The following is a 19,182-nucleotide window of genomic DNA, read 5'->3' as shown; positions in this document are numbered from 1 at the left end:
TGAAAGTCATTACAACGACTTTCGCTGGAGGGCGCTCTAGGATAGGTACTAGTTTAATTTACTATCCAACACCTTCCCTACTATCCACGGGGACTGGAGTTGGAATAGTAAATTAAACTATTCACTATCCATCACCCCACAACGCAATTTGTTGTAACGACTTGCGTTGTTAAACCTGCGTCGTAAAGGTACGTGTTGTAACGGTACGCGTTGTACCGTCATACATCCAAGGGAGGAGTTAGACGAGGAGTCTGGTGGGATCGGAATGCCAGGGATGGAAATAGGTGGTTGAAAAGAGAGAGATAAGTGTCTTTGGTTTGGATCAGGACTTTGACGTTGTAAAGAGAGATAGTGAGTGAGCCATCAAAACAAGCTGATTCAAGCAAACCGGGCCGAAGACGGCTGTAATGCCAGAAACCGGTCCCCGGGAGCTTGTTTCCTTCCCAGTGTAAGAATTGGCTTTTGTAGTTTGGTTTGCCATGTTCCCATCATGCACTGGGACAGGAACAGAGTAATTTGCATACAGCCAGGTTCTGAAACTGGGATGGTGCAGTGAGCTAAAAAACGGTGTTGGATCTAGCCCTGATCTCTTGACTGGGTGAGAGATTTCTGCTTAATTCAGAGACTCTGTTCCTCACCACCCCTTGTTGTAAATATTTTTGTCCACCCTAAGCGTGGAAGGGTATTCTCAGATGTGAGACCCTTGCTCATTGCACCATCAGGATTCAAGCAAACCGGGCCGAAGACGGCTGTAATGCCAGAAACCGGTCCCCGGGAGCTTGTTTCCTTCCCAGTGTAAGAATTGGCTTTTGTAGTTTGGTTTGCCCTGTTCCCATCATGCACTGGGACAGGAACAGACTAATTTGCATACAGCCAGGTTCTGAAACTGGGATGGTGCAGTGAGCTAAAAAACGGTGTTGGATCTAGCCCTGATCTCTTGACTGGGTGAGAGCTTTCTGCTTAATTCAGAGACTCTGTCCCTCACCACCCCTTGTTGTAAATATTTTTGTCCACCCTAAGCGTGGAAGGGTATTCTCAGATGTGAGACCCTTGCTCATTGCACCATCAGGATTCAAGCAAACCGGGCCAAAGACGGCTGTAATGCCAGAAACCGGTCCCCGTGAGCTTGTTTCCTTCCCAGTGTAAGAATTGGCTTTTGTAGTTTGGTTTGCCCTGTTCCCATCATGCACTGGGACAGGAACAGACTAATTTGCATACAGCCAGGTTCTGAAACTGGGATGGTGCAGTGAGCTAAAAAACGGTGTTGGATCTAGCCCTGATCTCTTGACTGGGTGAGAGCTTTCTGCTTAATTCAGAGACTCTGTCCCTCACCACCCCTTGTTGTAAATATCAAAACAAGCTGAGCGGGATATTTTTAGTTGGAGCCCATGTGGGATTGAGGAGCAGGAAGTAACGTTGAGGGAGTTATTGAAAAGAGTGGACCAGAAAGAGATGTTGCCGTGAAGAACATGAGGTCCGTTTTGAGCCTCTCCTAACGACGACTATGGTGTTGATCAACGAAAAGGGAATAAGGACATTTTTCAAGGGTGTTGTGTTTGAACCTTTTTGCTGATGCTTTTATCAAATTGGGGAGGGGGGGGTGATCTTGAAACAGTTGGCTCCAGCCTTCACTTGTTTGGAAGACATTTTTGTAAGATGAAGAGGGTGAATGGAGGGAGATGAGGGAGAGAAGAGAAAGTCATGAATGAAGTGAAGGAAAGTAGAAGCATAAGGAGGAGATGGTGCATTATTCGGGAAGAGTTAAGTCAGAAAGGTGATCGGAGGGGAAGGGTGAGGCGTAGAACCAATGTTCTCTCTGAAGTCCGCAATGGACGTCGCAGGTCAGACTCCACTCTCAGGCGCTACATCTCTGTGCATCACAGTCGCCAAGTCGGAATCAGGCAGCTGCGGGGAGCTCTCCGCCAATCTTACTGACTGCGGTCCCCCACCAACTAGGAGTCGCCTCAGGGGTGTGGCCCGTCGCCAGGGGTCGTGACCTGCAAAATAGAGGGTCGATGAAGCTCTATAGACATAGATTTAGTCAGGATAATTGTCGGTCCATACGGAGCTTCGGGACGGCACATCTACTCATCCATGTTGAAAGCTGATAGTTCATGATGGCAGCTGGGCTGATATTGGGTCTGCAGGCTGGATGGGGTCACCTGCGTAGCGCTGGAGTTAAAAGCAGGTGATTTCTGAAGTGGAGCAGGGATTCGCGGAGAATACACGCAGACTAGTGTCAAACTACTATCGTAAACGTAGAAAACTTGCACCGTCCCCTTTCATGAACGGTGTTGCACGTTCAAGCCACAAAAGTATCTGGAATCAGGCAGATCCAAATGGCCATCCCTGAAGAACCATAAAAAAAGAAAAGAAAAAAAAGCAGTTGGCCAATCTAAAAATGCTGCCATTCTTGGAGTTAGGTCGAGGAGCATCAGTCCAATCCAAGATGGCCATTGCTCTTGGTGTTTAAGTCCTCTTTCAGTTTTATTTGCTAAATTGTTCAGAAGTTATTAGGGAGAAGAGATGTTAAGGACAAACCTCTTCTATTACTATAGAATTGAGCAAGAAAGGATGAGTACTTAAAATGGATGCCAGGCGTTCATGGTTCCCCAACATGGAACCTCTGAGAACTTTTGTGACAGTGTGCAGCAGGGCTTCCATAAAGTTGATCTGGCAAGAAAACCACATCTTCTCATGGCAGGAGGGCAAAATAACCTATAGTAATCTCGCCGGGGAGGGGGGACGACTCGAAGCAAGGAGGCTGTGACTCTGCAGGTTACCACAAACTCACCCGTTGCTCAGTCGGATCTCAGATGCCTCTCCCGATGTGTGGCACCACTCCTCACACTGAATCCATTGAGTTGTAAAGCGCCCCAAAACCTTTGGGTAGAGTTCATGGTATATAAAACTGCTAAAAGCAGCTATAAAGCTAATTCAGGTGAGAGACTACAGAATTTAAGGTAATCTCCCGCCTCAAGATGATAGGGACTGGTTTTGTGCGGCTTGGAGTATGCTCTGCCAGAAACCTTCTCCTGTAGGCAAGCGTACATCTGTTACACTCTCTCAACCTGCCATAGCACTTTCTCTGTTCTCCTTCCTGACAGGTGATGAAAAACTGATATTGCATTTCTCTTATCTGATCCTGCAGCAGCCCACTTGAAAGCCCCATACATGCCAATAGACCCGATCCAGGCCTCAAAAGTAGTCAATTGGAGAAATATATTCTCCCTATTATTATTTTTATATTTCCAACTTTAGTCTTCTAAACTTTTGGCATGTATGGGCAACCATTTTGACCTTCCAGTCTACAGTTGCCACTTTTCCCAGAAAAAAATACCAGCCATTGTAGTATCGTCCCAAGCCTCGGTACTTGCTAATGACTATGACACACATGGAGCTTAGTATTACTCTTCTTTATTCTTGTGTGTGTACTGTGAACTCAACATTCTAAATCAGCCTTCATTGCATTCTGCTCTAATACCAACGACATAGCTCTACAGAGTCCATCAGGAGCCACAGGGGTTCTGTTATTTCTAACTGGCAAGACACTGTCAAAAGAAAAAGCAAATTTGTTTTTCAAAATATACATATACACAATTTAATCTCTCCACTCAATCTTTTTAGCACTTTAATTGTTCAACCTGATCTTGTAACTGGGAACTGTCAACATCACTGTCTAAGATCTGTGTTGATGATGGAAAAACAACAGCAGCCACTGGTGCGTCAGAACTAATCTCTCCTCTACATGTGGTTCTAATGAACATGGAGTTAAACGCGGAAAGTGAGAAGAGCCTCTGGCAATTAACCTCCCAGGGTGCTGGGCAGTCACCTTGTTTCCCTTTGTAGTCACCACTTAAAAAGGTTCTGCATCAAATTGAGCATCAGATTGTGTTTTCCTCATTTGGTGTGCGAGCACTTAATCTCCTCTCCTAAAGATGTTGTTCTTCGCATATTCTGTTAGCATACTCTTTCATCTTTGTTTCTGGACCAAGTCCTTTTTACGAGTTGCATTCTCATTTTTCTCTCTCTGAGTGGTCCAATGAGGTAGCTTGGTTGTCATTGCTCTCTCAAACTTCAGTATCACAGGGCTTTCACCTGTGGTCGAGTGAGGTGTTGAACGAATAAACTCTCAAAATAGAATTTAACACAGTCTTTAAATCAAAGTTTTCAAGAGTAGCATGATGCTGTCTAGGTGGAGTTTTTGCCTCGTCGATCCCCGTAGATCCAAAACTCATCCTGCTACATTTCACCAATGATTTAGGTGGTAATAGATATCGATTGTCTCTCTTATACCTAGGCCTAACCTTAACAAAGCGGGACTTGGCACAGGAGTGGAAGGCTGCTGCCCCTCTGTCTTTTGGCAGTGGTGAAGAATGGCATGGACCATTGTATGGGGTTGGAGTTGGCAGTAAATAAAGCAAGAGGTTGTCCTAGAAGCACCCCAAGATATGCCAGATATGGGCAGATTACCAGGATATCAAATTTGAACCTGTTCGGCTAAATTTGTCTGTTTATATAGAATTAAATCATGGTCTTTATGGGTTGAGGGTGGCCGGGGCAATTGTGGGACATGGACTGCTACCTATAGCTTTTCATTCTGTTCATTTTATGGTTGGGGGCCATGTATGTGCAGTCATTTATATTTTTCATTGTCATTATTTGTATCATTGTTGGCCTTATGGGCTTTGTTTCCTGCTTAGATAGCCAACTAAATTAAATATGTTAAAAAAAAGAGTAGCAGGCAGCACTGCTTCTGATATTTTATATTAGAGAAATAATGGGGCGACCGGTGTCCCTCAGAATCTTGGTATTATTGTTAAACAAAACGTCGACGCACCACATATGTCTGCACAACGTCCATGATCACAGTTTTACTTATCAATGGATCCTGGAGCATATGTGTACAATTAAAAGGACTGACAGAAATTCTAATTTCTTTCCCCTTCTTAAATTGCACAGTCATTTTTTGTTTTGTACATAGTGTATTGTCTGTATCACCAATCACCACATGTCACCTTTCACTACAGTTACCCTAAACCTCTTTTTGCAATTGAATTTGTAAATTGCCACAGCCTTTATTATTTGATATTTCTGAAATACATTTTTGAATTCTTAAACCTTAATGTGTGTTATGTTCATGCTAATTTTCTCTTCTTCTTCAATCAATGCTATGTGCTACAAGTGAATTATATGCTTCTTGAGCATTCAAAAATAATTGAAAACCCAACGGAACCAATTGTTTTGTTTAACTCTGATATTTTATGCTCAAAGAAATGTGTAAACTAATGACTGTTAAATAATGGGCCATTGTCAGATTTCGACAATGCTGGAACACCCCATGTCGGAAAGATGCCTTTTAGTCCTTCAATTACTCAGTCTTGAATGGTAGATGAAAGATCCTCAATTAAAAAACACAGTGAGCATTCATCCACAACCACCATCAGGTGATTTCCATTGTCAAGTGGACCGACAAAGTCAATGGCTACTCTCTCCTAAGCATGTTTCTCAAGTTCTGGCATGCTTAAGGGGAGTTGACCAACTTTAGTAGAAAGGCAGTTACACTGATGGCAGGCCTTTAGTTCCTTCTAAACCTGCTTATCTAGATACTGAAACAAGACTCGGTCTCGGAGAGCTCGTTTTGTAGTAATGATTCCACAATGTCCTGTGTGGGCCACTTCAATCATCTTCTGCCACAGACTGTCCGGAATCAGGATTCTCGACCCTCACAATATACCTCCTTTCTGAGTTATAGAGAGTTCATCTTTGACATTTTTATATTTTTAATACTATCACTGGTGAGAGTTTGAGGGTGTCAGTAACATGACTGATGTGTTAATATATCTTTTAACTTTAGTATATCGCAATCATGTCTTGTGGCAGTGATAATCTGGGCTAGCGAACTAGCCAATGGTGTGCTTGATTTTACAATAAAATTGATAAAGGCTTCAGCTGTTTTGTATGGGGGTACCATGATCTTGGATAGGCCCTTTGGAAAAGTAGTCAGCAGGGTCCTTGTCCTTCCCTGGACGATGCACAAGACCTGGCTTGGCAGTTCGGGCTGGACTGTTCCCATGAGGCACAGGGTCTAGACTGATTGGCACATAGCGGGATCTGAACTGATTTGGCGAAGTGAGCTAAAGAACGATGATGGATTCAACACAGATCTTTGACTGGGGGTGAGTGTCTGAATAGTTGCAGCACTCCTTCCACCATCTCCTTGTGTTTGCGATGCACAATTATTCCATGTATAGATTTACATAGCGTGACTTATCACCCTTGAAGGTATCCAGGAGCTCTCCATGGTCACGGGGAGATTGAGTGATTTACCCGGAAACACAGAATGTTGAGCTGATGTCAAGACACGACCCTGGATCCCCAGCTCCTGAGTCTGCAGCTCTGGCCGCTATGCCACATCCTGGCCTGTTGTCGTTGTACTCTTGTAGTGTAGTCCCCATTGTTCAATGTGAAAAGGTATCTTGGCCTCAGGATTGCCAAATATAGTTAGTAAAGCTTGTTGATCAGTTACCAGTGTAAAAGGCTGTCCGTACATGAATACATGGAAATGTTCACATGCACATACCATTGCTAAACTTTAATTTTCAGGTTGTGAATAAGCATTATCTGTTTGGGAAAAACATTTGCTTGCATATGCCACAGTATGCCTTCGAGTATTTGGCTGTCCGGTGTGCTGGGCAAAACTGGTGCTTAACCCGACTAGGCTAGCGTCGACAACACTCTCTGTATGAAGCTTCGGATTGAAATACGCCATTTCAATAGCATTGTCAATTGCTTGTTTGATTTTCTTAAAATGTTTCTCACATTCGTCTGACCATTGAAATGAAACATTCTTCTTTGTCAGCTAGCTCAATTGAGCATATACAGTAGCAAAGTCTCATTTATATCTGGAACAGTAGCTGACCATGCCAAGAAATGAACGCACCATGGAACATTCTTGTGGGGAATAAGCATTTGACAATTCTTGTGCTTTAGCAGAATTGGGTGTCATACCCTCGTCAGAACAGATATTGCCAAAGAATTTAACTTTGTCTTGTGGAAATCAAATTTATCTGCACTCAAAGTCAAACCTGCAACAAAAGAAAACGACATACCTATGTGAGATTCTTATTGTGCTCTTTTTGCATGGCTCCAAAACCGAATATGTCATTGCTATAATTAAACACATTCATGACAGCTGTATGGTACATCGAATGACGTCTTGAAAATATTGTTCAGGCCAGGACACACCAAAACATAGTCTTTTTTTAATCGAAACAGACCAACATGTGTAGTAAAGAACTTAACGTGCCTGCAATTTTTTTCAAGTTCCAACTGATGATAACCTTTAGTTAATTTAAGGCAAGAGAAAACCTTCGCTCCATTGAATTGCGTTATCATGTCAGCAATGTGTGGACCTGGATGTCGCTCTAGTTCAATTGCCTTGTTTGCCTGACACATGTCAACGCATATGCGTACAGCTCCTTCACTCTCCCTTTTGAGCACTACAGCTAAGGAAGAAACCCATGGTGTGGGACTAGTAGTACTCTCAAAAATATAGTTAAGTAATGAATCAGTTTCTTTTTTAACAGCATCTTGTAAAACAAAAACATTTTTCTATGTCTTCAAGCAACAGGATGGATATCCTCATTAAGTTGCAGCTTTACTTTCATTGTCTCACGTTTTCCTAAACCATGAAACAAAGGGAATTGACCTACTATTTGAGGATGCGCATTCATGTTGTAGTATATGGAACTCAGTCCAATATCAACAGCTGTGCTGAAACTGAGCAGCCATGCTGTACCTTGAAGCACATGCATGGGTGCTTTCATCTTCGTTTTCTTGTCTTTCATCGTTGCTACAAATGAACCTTGACTTTTTAAGGGCGTCAATGCAGCCCATGTATACACTGGTTTTTGATGGCATCAGTCGCTGTAATAAAGACAATTCACTATATATTCTGCTCCGGCATAATGTTGATCAAAGCACCACAGTCGATGATGAAAGGTTTCGGACAACCATTTATTTTTAGTTTAATCCTTGGACAGTGTTTGAATGACTTTGGTGCTTTAGCATGTGGACTTTTCTTTGACTGACATTTTTCTTCACATATGGCCAGTCTAACATGTGCATTCTTTTCTGAGGTAAATATCGACATGGCACAGCCATCTTCCTCACTTTCACTTGATACTGATCTAGAAAATCCTCTTGACGATGATTTAGATGGCAATCACTTCATTCAGTGTCTATGTGTCTTAACTGATGTTGCCACTTGGCCTTGTGGGTGCATGACAAATGTTGCTTCTAGTACGTTCCAGCGGCCATTTTGTCTTTGCACTCTAACACACTTGCTTTTTCCTTTGCTATGCAAACCATCACAAAATGGGCCTCATTCCCACAGCCTTTAAATGTCTGTCCAATGGCGGGAAATTTCCTTCGTGTGGAAATGAAAATCAACATCTAAAACACAACTTTTTGTGCGTAGACATCACCTTGTGTCCTTCAGTAACACAGCAAAGGTAGCGGTGGTTTTGACAATCGCACTCACAATTCAACATGGAATCTCTAGACTGCAATAGTTATTTTACAGGTAAATTTGTTATCTTGTAGTTCCGGTGCCCCTCAAGGTAACATTAACATCCCACTACCATGGATGTTAGATCAACAAGAGTTCCAGAGGACTCGTCGTTAAGTGCTTCTACAAACTGATTGTACCTCGGCACTCCAATGTTCAGATATCAAAAGCATATGCTATTTGGGGGGGAATTCCTAGTCCTGACCCTGTTAGGGAGCCCTGACTTATTGTTTCAGATTAGAGCAACACCTCTATACTTGTACAGAGAGAGAACATCAAAACATTTCGTTTGTTTTGTACTTTTAATGTGTCCTTGAATCTTTGGCTTACTTTTCACACTCATGACTAATTCATTCTAGGCACCTACGGCCTCCATCCTCTATCAGTATGCTCTGCAGCTCTGGCAGCCATAAACACTCGCTCCAGACTAAGAGTTTCTCTCAGCATTCATCGTCAGAATGAATGAATGAAGAGACTCTTAAATAGCGCATGGCTACCCGAGGGCATCCCAGCGCTTATCATGGCACCTTGTCCACCTCAACTGATCATGGAAAGAGGAGGATTTTTGAGCAGTTGGGGGAAAAAGGCAAATGAATGAATCTGACAAGCAAATATGTGAGGAAAAAGGGTCCGATACCTCAAGAACACTACAGGATCCAGAATTCCCTGGGACTCTGCAGACATGGGGCAGCGGCCGGTCACGTGGAAGCCGGGAAGATGGACTACTCACCTCTCGTCTTCGTGCACAGAACTCTGTTGACATCAGTGAAACCAGTGAGGGCGGAGTTAATCCCGGAACAGATAGCGCCGATTCCTTGAAAACCAGGAAGAGAAGAGAGGAGCACGCGTCATCCAGCGGAAGCAGAACCTGAGAGGAGCCGAACACGGAAGTACCTGAGGAGTCGGAGAATCGGGAACGCGAGGAGGACGCCGCGGACGAGGACGGAGAAGACGACCACTGGACGGAGGATTGGTGGCGTCCACCGGAGGAAGCTGAGGAGCGGCCGTAACTCTGGAGAGTTATGGCAGGGTCGGTGAGTCATACCGATTCAGGGTCATTCGGGGAGGGTGAACTCGAGGGTGGAGGTAGGGAGGGGTTTGCAGAAGCACGGGAGAGCGTTGTTTGTTTGTTTCCTCTGTTTTGGGGTATTTCTACACTGACCTTCTCCCATACCACCTCAATATTCGTACGCTCTGACAAACTGAGAACCTTGTTTGGCAAATGATAGGAATCCTTCTTCTCATGTTTGGTTTCAGATAAAGCCCCTATCACCTTTGCTTTCTTACCACCTTTTGCATACCGTTTTCAAATCACCGGGTGTTGGCGACCGTAGTATAGCCTCATACCACAAGACCGCTTTCAAACCACCGGGTGTTGGTGAAGGTAGTATAGCTTCATACCACAATACTACTGATGACCCTCATTCTTTCTTTTCTCCTAAAGGAACCTCCGGATTCTGACACCATCACAGAGAGGGAGGAGTCTCAAGACACGGCCACTGGCCCCTTACTGGAAGATACCAAGACCCCTGGGACAACTCCTGAGGATTCAGAAGAAGAGGACACTGTTTTTTCCCCATCACCTCACACCACTGTACTTCCTGCTAATAAATCAGCCACTGTAAGACAATATATTCAGCCTCCTCATTTATATATCCGACCTGCCCTCCCACAATATATCAATAACTCTAAGATGTATAGCTTCTTTATCATTAACTCAATTGAACTTACAGTGTTCGATGAGTGTGTCGGTCTAACCACAAATTCATAACCGGTTTCACCAACTTTCTGTTGTTCTTGACTGAAAATGTATCTTTCATAATCTACTTAAGGCATTGAATTGAACTTGTGATTCAAAATTTCTTTAATCTGACAGAATGTGTTTTTTTGTCAGTTTGTGGGATTTTCCTTATGATTTTTTTTACACAGTCACCAGCAAGGCTTTTGAGGTATTTGATACTCTATTTGTTACGAGTCTCTTCAAGTGTCTCAACAAAATCTTCAAATGTCTCTATCCACACAATCCATCTAGCACCAGTGTTTAGCTTTTTGTGGTATCGAAAGGTGGCTGTGGTTTCAGAAAGGCGGCAGTGTTGTAGACCAGTGTGGAACTTATTAACACCGCTGGTGGATCATGGTAACTTGGTTTAGGCAACTCATCCATGAAGCCTTGCGATGAGCCGGCCTCCGGTTCATCTTTTTTTTAATCCAAGATTATACATTTAGCAATTTCAAATGGCTTTGACCAGCGAAATAATAATAAAAACATTTTGATATTGAGGGCACATCACACCAAGTAAAAGCCATAGACCAGCCCCCGGTGCTCCAACACCAGCAAAGATCATACTGACTAACCTGACCCCTCCGTGGCAGTAGCAGGGGGAGGAGATGCTTGAGACGCCATATAGGTAGTATACAGACTCCAAAAGTTTTTGGGGCGTTTCCGGGGAGGCAACAGCTCACTATACACTTCCATTTGAGTGTTACAATACAACATGTCTCTGGACCACTGCACCAGCGTGGGAGTAGGGCAGCGAGACCAGTGCATTGCACGGATGTGCTTAGCAACTAATAAGGCCATATCAGGGCTGTGCTCTTCTTGTGTGACTGCACTTATTTCAGCAGAAACCTGCAGGCCACGACAGTGGGACATAACCAGGCAAGATGTATAAAGTCAGCCTCATTCCTCCTGCATGTCTCACAGTCAGCAGTTTCACGTAGCCCAAACCGTTCCGGTGTATGATAGATCCTGTTAAGGAATTTGAACTGTATGAGGGGTGCAACCATTAAGAGAGATACTTTTGGTGGCCTTGCAGCAATACGTCCACATGCTGTCATCTATTGCGAGCTCTAAGTCAGTCTGCCATTCAAGCCTAGCTTTGGTGTAAGAGTATCGCCGCAGTTCCATAGTCCTATAGTATATTTGGGATGCCAGTCTCTTCGGGGAGCTTGCTCGAATTACAGCAGTGAAGGAGTGTACCTCCGGGGGTTCCTGTAAGTCCTCTCCGAGCAATTCTCACAGTGCACTGCGGGCCCGGAAATAATGAAAGGTGGTTAAAACTGATGGCGATGGTTCGATTAGTAACAAACTGTCAACATCTCTTCCCACCCCGTCCTCAAAGAAGTCGCCAATAGTATCTAGTCCCAGGGAAATTTAGTGCTGCTATCATTTCTGGGACAGTGAGAGCCAGGAGCCATTCACACCAAGCAATAGGAGTGACATGGGAGTATAGTATTGAGAGCGCTTGTCGATTGAGAAGGTTATGCCAAGCCTGTGTAGTGGCGTTAATGGAGTCTAGAAACCCGGTTGTGCAGTGCGATGCGTTGAACAATCCCAACGCCAAGAAAGCGGGGGCTTGAGACAGTCGCTCTCGAGCAGGTGTGAGGGGTACGGCTGTTGATGTAACCAATAATATGCGTACAAGGCCTGGGCTGCCCAATAGTATAGATCAAGGTCAGGAGCACCAAGCCCTCCCATAGAGTATGGTAAAACTAGGATATTCCAGCTTGCAGTGTTTGTAGAGATGTAAAAAAATGTGCAGGCAATACAATCCGAATGTTGAGGAACAAAAATAAAAATCTGGGAAGAACCACCATTTTCATGAGGGATATTCTACCCAAGAGGGAGACGGGAAGGTAGATCCACCTTGCAATATCTTCCTCAAGCTTAATAAAAGCACAGCCGTAATTTTCTCTGAACACTTGCTCAGGGTCTGTGTGGACCTGGATACCCAAATAGCGTACTGGGTCCGTGACCCATTGTAGGGGAAAGTCTAATTCCTCAGGTTGCGTCGCAGTAGTGAAAGGAAATATGACCGGCTTCTCCCAATTAATTTTCAACACGGAAAATTTGCCAAATCTCACTACCTCACGGAGAACAGGGGACACAATTTTGGCAGGATCACGAATATAAAGCAGAGTATCATCCCCGTACGCTGATATAATGAGATTGTACCCTGGGAACCGGATCTCCCTGTGACTATGATATTCTCGCATTGCAAAGACCAGTGGCTCCACCACCAGCGCATATAGTAGCGGTGAAAGCGGGCACCCCTGTCTAGTACATTGGGATATCCGCAGGGGAGCAGTGGCCACATCACCCACCTGTACTCGATCCATCGGGTCTGTGTATAGTGTGCTGATCAGGCATATGAAGACTCCCTCCAACCCCATTCTCTCCAGGGTCAAAAACATAAAGTGCCACTCTACAGAATCGAATGCTTTTTCAGAATCCCAAAAAATCACAGAAGCCTTGGTGTCTGGTTTAGTATGATGAATGGTTCCAAAAACAGTGTGCAAGTTGTGTGTAAGTGTATGTCCTGGTATGAAGCCGGCGTGTTAAGCGCCCACAAGAGTCGACATTAGGCGACTTAGTCTATTCCCTAGTACTAGTATTTTAGCGAAAATTATCATGTCCACATTCAAAAGTGAAAGCGGTCGATAAGTGGAGCAGTGTTGTGGAGGTTTCCCAGGCTTCAGAAGAACAACCAGGTGCGCTTCTCTCATCGAGGGCGGCATAGTGCCCTCCTCGGCCATTTCCTCGAACAAAGCGAGTAAGTGTGGGGTCAGGAGTTCCTTGAATTTGTTGTAATTTCTCTTTAAGTTTAACATTCTGTGTTAAGGACGTGTTTACTCGAGCTGAGTCAGAGAGTCAGTTTAAATGTTGCCACAGCCACAAGCTTCCCAGTGGGCGTAAATAAAAGTGAATACCTTCAAATCTATTGCATTATTCGTTTTAATACTGGTGACGGTATCTGGGCCCACCGAAGAACCCAGCATGACAGAAATAAAAGTGTTTCATGAAAAAGAATAAAGGTCGGTGAAAGTTTCACATTTAAAGTCGAGTCAATTGCTAATTTAACGGAAGACTTCAGGAAAAGATTAAGTTAACAAAGTGTTAACTGGACTTGCTTGTGGCTGAACATGAAGCGATTAGGTAACCCCTTCCAGGCTCATGACGAGCTGGGCTCGTCATGGTGTAGCCTCCTCGCACACTGATGACGAGCCCAGCTCGTCATGAAGCATGGGATTTAGTAAATCCCAGCATAGAAGGAGAATTCCACTAGCGCGGATGTGTTAAAGCGCTTGTACGAAGTTAAATGATTTACGGTTGGCAGCATCATTTTAAGAATGCGCGTGAGGCAATTACAGAAGAATCTTACAGCGCGCTGAGAGACTTCAGCATTGTTTTCTCTGTGTGTGGCGTCTCTTGAAGTGAACGCAAGACAGGGCACGCAGAATGAATTATGCTCGCAAAGAGTAAACGATAAAGACGACGGAAAAAAAGAAGGGGTTTTTATGAGCATGCACAGTAGGGATTATGCTTGCAAAGAGTTAACAGAATGTTTTCACAGCAAGGAAGTATTTCAAGATTATATACAGTGAAGAATAATGTCACATTGAAGTAGAAAATTGCTGTGTGCTAGTTAAGAAGGAAGAAGAAGAATATTGAGCAACAAAATCTATACACATTAAAAGAAAAGGACCAGCGTCTTCAAGATAAGTTACTTGTTTTAGTTTATCTTGTTAATTATTATCTTGAGTTTAAAAAAAAAACATAGCTAGCATGAGGCTCGTGACAACATAAAGGAAAGAAATATAATGTTCATTTATTTAAAAATTATATGTTGAGCAACTTACCAAAGGGTTTCAGTTAGCTTGTTATTTTTCCTTATTTATATTGAATTTTTTTTTAGATAATTCTTTTAGTCTGTTTTATTAGCTTCTTAAGTTAATTTTCCTTTCAGGATGGCTATGACTAGCGGGATGAGTCAACCTCCTCAATTCTTGAGCGAGCAAGGTGAACCTGTCCTCCCATGGAAAAAAGTGGAAGCCACTTTTTGATTCCTATGTTATTGCTATTGGTGGGGAAAAATGCTCTGCTGCAAGGAAGCAAGGTGTTTTGTTGCACAATCTTGGCATCGAGGGTAGAAATATCTATAACAGTCCAGATCCTATACCTATCGGCCAGTGGCGGCTGGTGACATTTGAAAGTGGTGCGGCGTAAACTGATAATCATACTGCACCGTAGCGAGCGAGCGCAGCGAGCGAGCCCGAACCACCTAAGGAGGCTTCGGGGGAATTTCCCCCCGAGAAAATTTTGAAAAAATAGTGGGAAAATGGTGCATTTTCAAGCAAATTTGAGAAAGTAGGAAGGTTATAAAGCAATTGTGAAAGTGCAGGTATTACATTATTAAAGAGCTGTCATATAACATAGGTAGCTGCTTATTCAGTAGAACGGCAGCCACAGAGCTTTCTAACAGCCTTCTGTGCTACCTTTCCATGAATCAAAACTTCAATTAGACAAAAAACTCTGATCTCTCTCTCTTGCTTGTGCAACTTAAATGTGGCATTCATCAGTGGTAAAAGCAAGAGCGTGAGGGCTGCACTGGTTTCTCTTAGGCCTAACACTGAAGGATTTGAGTTCCTCATGTAATGCAACTGGTGCTATGTAAAGCGCATTGATACCCTATATAAAACTCTATAAAAAAAAAATACAGACCAAATAAATAAGAGATCCAGAATGGAAGACCCCTCAACAGAATCACACACAGTGTGAACCTAATATGCTTCTGGGCACGCAGCACGGTGTCCACAGTAACACCATAAACTGGGGCGTGGCAAGAAGAGCACGGTGGATGCACATGGAGGAGTGGCTCTTGACTGTGGTATATTAATATAAATTAAGTAAACATTTTACTTGAGAGCAGAAGCCGCAAAGCTGGCAGAAATAAATGAGCACGTGGGCGGGACTGCACATAAACCACAGACCCAAACTGACAGCGTAAATCAAATTTATTTGGACAACAAATCTGCAGCTTTAGTTCAAGAACATACAGTATGGCAGCCAAGCCTCTCTATTACAACAACATACCCTAAATAATAACTCCCCCTGCTTTGAGTCACCCCAGAGTGCGAACAGTGCCCATAAAATTAATAAATATCCCAAGACATAATTTCTACATCGTCATCTTCCATCTCACAACCATGCTTCACTAACCCACCCCTCACGAGCCACAAACATATCAAAATGACACAAAAACATGCTCCGCTGTGCTTGCAGTGCATCTAGAAGTGGACAATCGGCCAGAATGTTACTTTGCAATAATGTTCATGCTAAGAGCATTCACTGAATTTTGGTGCAAGGATTCCACACTCAGGACACCTGCCCGTAGCTGTCCATATGCAGGAGGCTGCCTAAAGGAACCCGATGCTTCCTTCCCTCCAACCTGCACTAAATGTGGGTGTGTGGCTGTAGGTAAACTGCCTTCCTCTCTCTCTATTTCCACACTCTTTTGCTCTCCTAAACATAGATGTCCCACTCTACCTGTGCTGCTTCCCCTTATCCCTGTATCCTGTAGCGTACCAAGGGTTCAGTGAACCACAATGCAGGAAGGAAATCGGACCCTCGCCCCACTGACCACTGTCCCATAGTAAAAAACACAACCACTAACCGCGGTGAACATTCCCGTTCCCTCACCACTGGCGCCGCTGCACCTGCAGCACGTAAGGAATAGCCCTCTGAGTCCGCAGTTGAATGATGCATCCAAAGATCTCTCCTTTGATAACTTGGCATCGACTTCCACTCTAGATCACTCTTAGCATAGGAGCAGAGAAATATAGGTACAGGGTTATGCAAGGAGAGTAAGACACAGACATGATGGAGGCACACGAACGTAGAGGCACACATGAGGGAGGCACAGGGACGCGGAGACACTGTGAAACAGAGGCACGGGCACTGAGAGTTGTAGGTACTGGAGGAATGGACATAGGGTGGAATAGAATTTCAGGCATAGCCGGCCATGCATTAATCCGGTCAGTCATGGGTCATTCCTGTTATAGACGCTGTGGGTAGGTAGACACAGGCTCTGTGAATACACTGACATTGTAGGCCACCGTTAGTAGTTTATTAGCAGTGGATCACAGATAACTTTTACACTATACCCTCTTCAAATCTGCACATAACTTTGCATTTTTTATAAAAAATGGCAGTGTTGTTATTGTATTCTTTGTCAGCAAGCCTGCACTGTTCAGATTTTAAAACCTGGGGTTGTTTTTCATCCCAGGACAGTGAGACTCGGAGACGGACAGTCACAGGGAGATGCAGGGATCTTGGCATATGGGGAGATGCACAGATGGGGGATTTGTGAATGAGATTGCTTGGATAATGATTCACGAAGGCATACAGGGGCAAAGGAGATGTGAGATTTTGTAATGGTAGGAGAGTGTGGATGGGAGGTACGGAGGTTAAGAATTCATTTGAATGAGAAGGCATGTCAATGGAGATGATCACTGATCTGAGAAGTGCATTATTGAGGCACAGGGTGCATGCAAAAGAAGCCACTGACGCAGGTTGGCACAGAACCTGTACATTGAAGAATGTGAGTTATAGAGACACAGGGTAAGTGGAGGATTAAATGACCCATCTCACTCAAACAACACACTGCAAATGTCTGTCGCGATCCGAAATGCCTCTACCTGATAGAAGTACTACGAGCAAGAAGACACACAACCTGTACATGGCACTGACCACAATCATTTGGGTCAGGTCTGTGGAAGGTCAAAAGACCTCAAGGATAGAATGCAGAGTGCAAATGCAAGTCAGCCATCGCAGATACACAACAGCATGGAGGGCCCATAGAACTGGAAAACACGAATCTATACACAAATTGTTCATTAGTATTAGTATTGCAAGGGTTCGTCATGATTAAATGTGGAAAATGTCCCTATTACAGTGCTCAGGAAGGAGACTGAAGTGGAAGGAGGAACAAAGAAGAAAATGACGGTAGGTAGGCAAGTAGGAAAGGAATCTCAAAAGGAAAAACTGCTAAAATATGAAATACAAAAATAATAAAAAAGGTAGAAGAGTGCAAGAAAAGGGAAAATACGAGAAAAGAGAGGAAGGAAGGAGGAATATCCACTGCCAAGCGTACAATGAATGCGACCAGGGGCTCATAAATTAGGATAACTCGAGGGACCAATATAGTTTATTGACTTTTACTGAGAAGTTACAAGTCGCTGGATAAAGTATTATGGGACTCCATTCAAATTTCTGGGTTTCTACCCTCTACTCCAACATTGTGTATTGTTCTATCCATCTATTAGCACTACAGTGGACAAGTAATTTGTCATTCAACAAATCTGGCACCTTTTCGTCTGATACGACTTCTGATATACCAGCAAGTAAAAATTAAAAATAAACTACCAGTGGCAACTAAGAAAACATTTGCAATTCAACTACCACTGGAAGCGACACTGTACATTACCGTTCTTAAAGGTGTCCCATTATTAAAGCCACAGACTGAATCAAAGAGCAATTTATAAAGTAGCTCATTGAATAAAGGTGAAACAGATGACAGTCACAGTGCATGATTACTTTAATATGGTTCAGAGGATGTCTTGGGTATGAAATAGTCCAAAATCTGATGCAAATTATAACGTTGTAATCAATTTTAAGAATCGTGGTGTTGTATTGCATTCCTTCAACAGAAAATACAATTTATTTGAACATTTCACAGAATTCAGGTGGTGCACATTTGTTACTTATAGACCCAGATTTGTTCCTCCAAACACTTCTTCAGATGTCTGGTTTCCCCAAGTCAGAGGTATCCCATTAACCTATTCGGTCCCGGTCAAATAGATATGCTGTGGTGGCATAGGATACTTGCATTGATTGACTTAAGAAATAATCGAAACTGTGCATTTCTCTACCAGTTTAAATACAGTTTTCTGTGGGTCCTGATGTAAATTAACCAACTTTCTCTAAAGTTTCTTCCGAATGATATGAGTGCAGTAAGGCCATTTGCACATTATCCACATCTAGTATGAAGTATTCTCCCTAATATTGGTGTTTTGTTGAACACAACTGTCCCATAGAATATAGGGTGTCTAGGGGCCAAACGAAAAATCTTAATTGGCTGGCTCATGGGAAACTACTATGTAATCCATTGTCAGAAACCGGGCTAATGCCCCTCTACACTTCACACTAGAAGTGGTTTTATTAACCTGTTCTTTGAGCTTCAGTTCTTTAGCAAGCAAAAATCATAGATTTTTGCTTTCGTTACTGGTTCTAGCAGGGGACCTAATGTGATGGATTATTGCCAAAAGGATAACCTCAGTTTTCGCCGACTTCAGTTTCAGGCAATTACCCATCCAGTTACTCATCGCTCATGCAAGTTCTAAAAGCATGGCCAAGGTTGTTCGAATGTTTCTCTAATGACACCACAATTTGTGTCTGATCTGCGTAAGAAGCTAGTGAAATACAACTATAAAATAAAAAAAATACGTTTAGCTAGTGGCGTGACAGATTGAACAGCATTGGGCTCAATGCAGAGCCCTGTAGGACTCCGCAAGGAGAAAAGCTTTGAGATCAATTTACCCAATGTCACTTGTTGCCTATTTGCTAGAAAGGATTGAAGATTAAGTGCAGTATACTCTATCCCCAGTTTCTGTAACCGGTCAACAAGTTTTGTGGTTGAACCTATCGAACTCAGCTGAGAGGTCCAATAAAAACAAACCAGCCGCTCCTCCACTATCAAGCATTTCTCGGATTTCCTCTGTGGCTAACACCAATGCAGATTTAGTACTATGGTTTTTCATGAACCCAAATT

Source organism: Lissotriton vulgaris, chromosome 8 (assembly GCF_964263255.1).
Source record: "Lissotriton vulgaris chromosome 8, aLisVul1.2, whole genome shotgun sequence".
Taxonomy (NCBI): Eukaryota; Metazoa; Chordata; class Amphibia; order Caudata; family Salamandridae; genus Lissotriton; species Lissotriton vulgaris.
Note: the sequence above shows the minus strand (reverse complement) of the source record.